Source organism: Limulus polyphemus, unplaced genomic scaffold, assembly GCF_000517525.1.
Source record: "Limulus polyphemus unplaced genomic scaffold, Limulus_polyphemus-2.1.2 Scaffold452, whole genome shotgun sequence".
NCBI classification, from domain to species: domain Eukaryota; kingdom Metazoa; phylum Arthropoda; class Merostomata; order Xiphosura; family Limulidae; genus Limulus; species Limulus polyphemus.
In genome coordinates this window covers 511,268-519,310 of record NW_013666062.1, presented here as the reverse complement: position 1 = coordinate 519,310, position 8,043 = coordinate 511,268, and the positions used below count along the sequence as shown (strand labels likewise).

The 8,043-nt window shown below is 32.1% G+C and overlaps 1 pseudogene; it reads left to right on the top strand.

Moving 5' to 3' along the window:
• LOC106458367 overlaps positions 1 to 8,043 on the top strand; it is a 55,038-nt pseudogene that overhangs the window by 12,686 nt on the left and 34,309 nt on the right.

Below are 8,043 nucleotides of genomic sequence, written 5' to 3'. Positions count from 1 at the left end.
AGGGACGGCTAGCGCAGATAGCCCTCGTGTAGCTTTGCGCGAAATTCAAAAACAAAACAAAGACAGACCAGCAGAAACATTTGTTTACAACTCGTAAAATAATCAAACAAAAAAATCAAGTTTACGCTCATGTCAGAAGAAAATGGAAAAGTATTTGGATTCGGTTTAAAACCAAAACTATCACATAGAACTTGGATTTACCTTTTGTTTCTGTCGGTCTTTTTTGTCTTCATGTATTTCTACTACTTCTATATTTATACACGCCAACATATATTTCCTAACTGTGAAGTGGTACTATATAGATAATAAACTACAGAAACACTATATACTGTAAGTTACAAATTGATGTTATATCTTTTGTTGTCCGGCTTCTGGAATTCCAAGAAACCCTGGCTTGGTGATATCTCTTTAACTGGATAGCTTTCGGGATGATCACATCTAATTTTAATCCAACTGAGTTCCTGTAATGTAGCAGTATGTTGAAAAAATAACATCTTTTAAAGATTATGTTTACATCTTTCTAAGTGAATATATAGAGTCTTTAATAAAATGAAAGAAAACAATTAGTGAAAACATCATAAAGGTCAACGATTAGAGAGACAAAATTGGCATTTCTTAAAATCATAACATTCCTTTTAGCCATTAAAATTACCGTTAGAGGGCCCCAATGTCAGAAAAGCTTATAGTTTTCTTAATGTTTTATGGAAACTCAGAAAGTGTGAACATATCTTTTATGTGTTACATATCATTAGATCAGTAAGAAGTATATAAATACTTTTAATATTTACAAATATATGTGTGTTTGTACGTGAGGTTGACCACTAGGGGTCGTTAGTGATAGAGTTTGTTTAAAATCTCAGTACACTTGTGCTTAGCTTAAGCTATGTCTAATGAAAAATGCACCATATCATGTAGATTTAATGTATAGCAGTATAAATTACACAGTACCGAATGTAAAAATTAAACCACAATAAAATATTAACAAGACTAGGAAATTAGTTTGGATACTTTCATGTGTTCCCTTCAGTCCAACACAGTCGTCTGGGAAGATATTTGATACTTTCATGTGTTCCCTTCAGTCCAACACAGTTGTCTGGGAAGATATTTGATACTTTCATGTGTTCCCTTCAGTCCAACACAGTCTTCTGGGAGGATATTTGATACTTTCATGTGTTCCCTTCAGTCCAACACAGTCTTCTGGGAAGATATTTGATACTTTCGTGTGTTCCCTTCAGTCCAACACAGTCGTCTGGGAAGATATTTGATACTTTCATGTGTTCCCTTCAGTCCAACACAGTCTTCTGGGAAGATATTTGGCAACACAGCTTAGATAATTCCTTATTCTAAAATTCCCTGAAGGAATCACGTAATTAAGAAACAATTAAGCTTCAAGTGGCCTCCAGAGATATTAAAGTTCGGTATTTTAACGGTACAGTTTTCAACAATTGTTCTCGTATTCAGTTTTATATATCACTTTGGCTTTTAGGTGACATTTGTGATGAATCAAACTGGACATTGTAAATCCTTCAAAATGGACATGATATTTTGAATTTCTTAACGTAATGGAAGAATGTCATATTCCGTATTTCCTTATAAACAGAGGTTGCAAGAGATGTTTGAAAATAGTTTTGTGGCAGGAGAAAAAACGTACGTAACTCAGAGAGTATGTTGGTTTCCATTAAATAGACAGAAGAGGTATTGTATCGATTCTACTTATACGGGGATCTAAAAAAGAGAGAGCGAGTTATTATTTTCCCATTCATTTTTAGACTTTATGTTGTTATGAAAGTAAAAATTATGTATATTGAAAATGCTTTTAAAACCACTTCTCTGATTTGGCCAGACAGAGAAGAGAACATCTACAAACGTAATCATGGAATCTTCGTGTTGTTCATGTCTGTTGATGGAAGTAATTTATTTTGAAAACATTCAATAAAGATGTTACATATTAGTGGATATAATGAATTTTCTATGGCCATTCATTCTGTAGTTGGGTTTGAAATATTGTCTTCAACAGATGAATGAGATGAAAATATTATCCGGAATCGGAATTTTATTCTAAGTAATTTTCGATTAAGATGTTCTATAGTTTCTTCTCTTGGAACGTTAGTAATTAATGCGTCAACGTCGAAAATGACCATTTAACTCTCAGGCATGTCATCGTCGAAATTGGCCACTTTACCCTCAGTAATTTCAACATTTTGTAAATGATGCATCAACGTCGAAACTGACCACTACCCTTAGTCATTTCAATATTTTGTAAGTAATGCGTCAACATCAAAACTGAAACTTATCCCAGTTAAGTCAACATTTTGTAAATAATGCATCAACGTCGAAACTGACCACTACCCTTAGTCATTTCAATATTTTGTAAGTAATGCGTCAACATCAAAAACTGACAACTTTATTCCCAGTTAAGTCAACATTTTGTAAATAATGCATCAACGTCGAAACTGACCACTACCCTTAGTCATTTCAATATTTTGTAAGTAATGCGTCAACATCAAAACTGACAACTTTATTCCCAGTTAAGTCAACATTTTGTAAATAATGCATCAACGTCGAAACTGACCACTACCCTTAGTCATTTCAATATTTTGTAAGTAATGCGTCAACATCAAAACTGACAACTTTATCCCCAGTCATGTCAACATTGTGTTAGTATTGCGTAAATATTGAAACTGACTACTTTACCCTCAGTTATCTCGACATTTTGTATTTTATTGGCAAAATCACATTATTTTTCATATATGACAACGAGAGTATTCCGAGAACGGGCACTAAATGTTCTACTAACCATTTGATAGTGAATATCATGAACCATGATAGTGGTTCATAATAGGGATTGCACAAAACCATAATAGAATGTTCGGGCAAAAAGCACCTTACACGGTAAAGATTCAATTAAAATAACACTTTAAAACCGTTACCATTGACTGCTAAGGCTGTACACATGCACAAAAAAGCACGCATGTTAGACTTGCAAGGAAAAGGAAATCCGCTCAAAACGGCCTGTTTGTAATTCTTCTTCATATTATTTATATTAGTCTCTTTCCAGCCTGCAACAAAAACAACTTGGTATATTGCACCCAAACCTTTTGTAGAATACTAAATAAGGTACTGCGAAAATCGTAGGGGTATTGAAAAATCGATTTGATTTTTATATATTTTACATAAGTTAAAAATTCATCATAATTCTAGTGTAAACGATGTTATCATTACCCCCTGAAGTTATCTTTTTCACAAGCATCTGGTATTCCTTTAGAAAGCTTAAGTACAGGGTGAAACGGGAATTATTTGCCAATAATAGATGAACGTAAGATGACCATAGCATGTAGATACTCAATACTTTGAACACTATACAACCGGTGTCTTTATGGAGCCAACCCCTATATTATGTATGAAGTGAAGAAGTAAAAAAAAAATCAATACACATAATATCAAAGTAGAATAATTACTTTTAACGACACGAAGATTTTTTTGTAGCAATGTTTTAGACGTATATGTTTTATTTGAAAAAGCTGCACAGAAACTATAAATGCTCACTATATTCTCAAACAAATGTCCATTACAATCTTCAGTTGCAGCTTAACATTTTACATTTCGAACTAATACGATCAAATAGTCAATAGCTACAGTAAATCATCATGAACCGTATAAGTTAGCCTTTAGATACGTTTATTATCATTACAATGTATAAAGTTAGCTATTATATCAAGTAATCCCTTGCCCATAGTTGAGCATACAAAAGGCAGCAAAGAACATAAATAAAAAATTGCGGATTTAAAAACTTGCAAATAGAGATCGTAAAAAGTAAGGAAACAAGGCTGGAGATACTGTAGACATTATTTACTCCAACTACAAATCCCTATTTTGACTCTACCAAATTTAATTCTAGGTAACAGCGTGTAGCTAAAATAAGGGTTTGTAATTTGAGTCTACTCTATCTCCAGGTCCATATTGTAATCTGCATTTTAAAAAGAAAATAAGAGGCGTACATGTTTTTCTTCTAAATATTTGAGGCTGTAAAAAGACAAATTAAAAATATTTTATCATGTTGAATAGCTGTATACCATAAATTAGTTTCAACTAATTTATCAAACTTCTTGATCAGTCTTACCTCCCCTACTTAAGTTTTCTGGATTTTGCAAAACTAACTATTCTAACTACTTATTTGAACTATAATTGCTTAGTCTTGAAGTTGACGCACATATTTACAACAAGTGTAAAACGCCTCAAAGATTTTTGATTTTATCTCTTCTATGCACTACTTTAAGATAGACTTTTCTATTGTTCTAGATGGAAGTAATTAATTCTTAATGAATTTCTCGGAAGCTAAGTTTATGGGAGTAATTGTCTTAGTTTTGTACTAAAAATGTATGAATAGCCTTCAAAGGGTGCTATTCTTTATATAAAGCTTAAATAAAGTTATTCAGTATGATGTGTAGTTTTCTATCATCATATATTCATGCCAGTAACATGTCTTACGCATTTCAGTTGAGGTTCAGAAACAAATGAACGATTGCTTAGTTTCGCAGCGATCTAGTGTCATACAACAGAGGTATTAAAATTGCAAAACGTAGGACGTTCAGAAACAAATGAACGATTGCTTAGTTTCGCAGCGATCTAGTGTCATACAACAGAGGTATTAAAATTGCAAAACGTAGGACGTTCAGAAACAAATGAACGATTGCTTAGTTTCGCAGCGATCTAATGTCATACAACAGAGGTATTAAAATTACAAAACGTAGGACGTATAAAAAATCCCTCTGAGCTTATTTCATGTAACATTAATTTTGTATGAAGAAGCTTCAGTCTTTTGGTACTAATATGACAGGTTATGTATCTGTATGTGTGTAGTGTTATCTTTTCGAAATTTTACACATATCTTTAAAGTCTTTCGGATTTTTATTTATCCTACACAAATAATATCTAGTTCAAAATTTTGATAACATTCTGCCTTCTATAGAGATTATAATGTTATATATTTTAATATCATGACTTCACGTTACTTCATTTCTGAAAAAAACACGATACAATTGGTAATTTATGTTTTTCAATCCGTGAACTGTAATTCTCCAAACAATATAATACAGAAGGTTGAATATATTCTATTAAAATTATTTTGAATATGCAAATCAACAAGTCAAGTGATAGAAAGTCATGGTGGAACGAAATGTATCAGAACTACATTTTGACACTGACGTGATGTGCATAGTGTGATGAGTAAGTTATGTAACATCCCTTTCCGATTTAAAATATTCATACACTCAGATCATAAAAAAAGGAATCATGGTGGAGATTAAGATTCCCAAGACAATAATATTTCTATATCTCAATGATATTGGAAAACAAAGGAATATGTATCAACCTTGGAGACAAGGACCATCCAGAGAGACCTGCAGCAAGTCTCCGGTAAGAAAAGTGCGGTTTTCTGTTACAGTTCAGAATCTATAAATTCATAGATCAATGGCAAAAGCCCAGGCAACAAAATGCAACATAATTAAGAAAGATCTTCCTCTGGAAAACGACAAACGTAACATGTACATAAGTTGCTTCCAAGACCTATCTGTTCAACAGTCACATACCTCAGACAGTTGGAGAATGAAACGGGCATTAATGCTAATATATATGAAGACAATACCGGATCATTTGCCTAACACAACGCCTGTGGATTTGTGTGCTGTCGGACTATTGAAACTGGCGCTAGGAAACCATTGTACTCATACACTATATCAGTGATTCTCAAAGTGTGGTCCGCGATGGTCCTCCAGGTGGTCTGAGGGCTGGTCCAAAATGCAAGGCACATTAAAAGCAACACCATACGATAGATCCTTTTACAATGGAAAATATGCTGCAGGGCTATTGTCAAGATGCACGTTCGTCAAATAGAGTCTGAACTGTCGTGGCCACATGAACAATAACGAGGTAATGAGACTTCAAAATCCTTTTAGTATAACGTACTAAACCTCTATATGTTATGAGTAAAATTTAAACATAACACATCCGTAAGGTATAATAACTATATAGCCACAGCGTAAAATTATATAGCTCTATTAGTACAAATGTTCGTTTTTATTTGTTTATGGACATTAGCAAAAAATTAACTTACATATATCTGTAATGTATATATATATATATGTGTTAGTATTATCAAATATATTTATTGTTGTTACGACAGAGAGACAGACATACATATATAATAATATACGATATTGTACAACAAGTGGGAAAGCATGAATATTTTATTTTATCTAATAGGATCATGTTTAATTAGCATTTGTGCGAATTTATTAAGTATATACAAATTGGCTAAATAACAGAAACCAAACCTAGTGACGATATATATTGGAGAGTCTGTAGCTAGATCAACTAATATGATGTTAACAGCGTGAACCCTTTCCATAACAGACAGGCTACACTTTGAATCACGTTAACTACATAAGCTTTATATAAAAAAATCTCCATTTCTAAACGTGCCAATTTATGCTCCTTAAAACTAATTTAAAACATACCATAAAAGCTCTTGTTTTAGTAGATATATTCCATAAAATATCTGATCATCAGGCTAATGTTTTAGTAGATATATTCCTATAAAATATCTGATCATCAGGATAATGTTTTAGTAGATATATTCCATAAATATCTGATCATCAGGCTAATGTTTTAGTAGATATATTCTATAAAATATCTGATCATCAGGATAATGTTTTAGTAGATATATTCCATGAAATATCTGATCATCAGGCTAATGTTTTAGTAGATATATTCCATAAAATATCTGATCATCAGGCTAATGTTTTAGTAGATATATTCCATGAAATATCTGATCATCAGGATAATGTTTTAGTAGATATATTCCATGAAATATCTGATCATCAGGCTAATGTTTTAGTAGATATATTCCATAAAATATCTGATCATCAGGCTAATGTTTTAGTAGATATATTCCATAAAATATCTGATCATCGGGCTAATGTTTTAGTATATATATTCCATAAAATATCTGATCATCGGGCTAATGTTTTAGTAGATATATTCCACAAAATATCTGATCATCAGGCTAATATTTTAGTAGATATATTCCACAAAATATCTGATCATCAGGCTAATGACTTGCAATAAAACTTTACAACGATGATTGCCGTGGAAATGTCAGAGACAGTTTGTTAAATTAATAGCATTTACTATATATAGTTCATGAAGCGATGATACTGCACCATTTTCCCTAGCTACTAGAGTCTTTATCTATCATATTATATGTACACTCACACAATACCGTTAAAATGTTACAATTCGTCATTTTATAAGCTCATTATTACTGACATGTTATACGTTTTATGGCTTATTAATGCAGTCGTTACCATTCAAAGTGTCTCTATTAGCTGTTTTACAGCTCTATGTTAAAGCTTCATGACAGGAAAGTTTCACGAGACTAAGGTTATTTTAAAGAGCAACTTTCACGAGCTTATACTTTTTTTCTCTTTTGATGGGTGAGAATTAAACATATAAAAATTTTCAAATCCATTTAGGTTTCAAGTAGTTAACACGGTTGAAATGTGATAAACTCAGAATGCGTAGTTTTATGTTTCCTTTTCCGTGGATTTTTGTTGTTGTTGTAAATGGAAACTTTAATGTAGCAGTAGTAATGTTTTAGTTATATATATAGTATTTGAATTCACAACATTTACATACATTACTAGTAATGTCTTCGTCATTTCAATGTTTTGTCAACGTTTCTATCCAAAACTAAAAATATAATATACGAAGTAATTGTTTGTCGGTTTCACGTAAGTGAAATAAATGATCAGCATGGTTAAGGAGCTCTCAAGACTCATTAAATGTTGTGTTTTCGAGAAATATAAGTAATAGTTTAGAACAGATAAATAATAGTGTTGAATGATAACGAAAGTGTTTACTTCAATTTTAGGACCAACAATATCCCAAAGTTGAAGCAGCTGCATGTGGTACGTAAGAGGAAACAATGTAAGTCAGTCAATACATTCTATGAACCTGTACAATAGATGCTTATTGTAGTGTCAT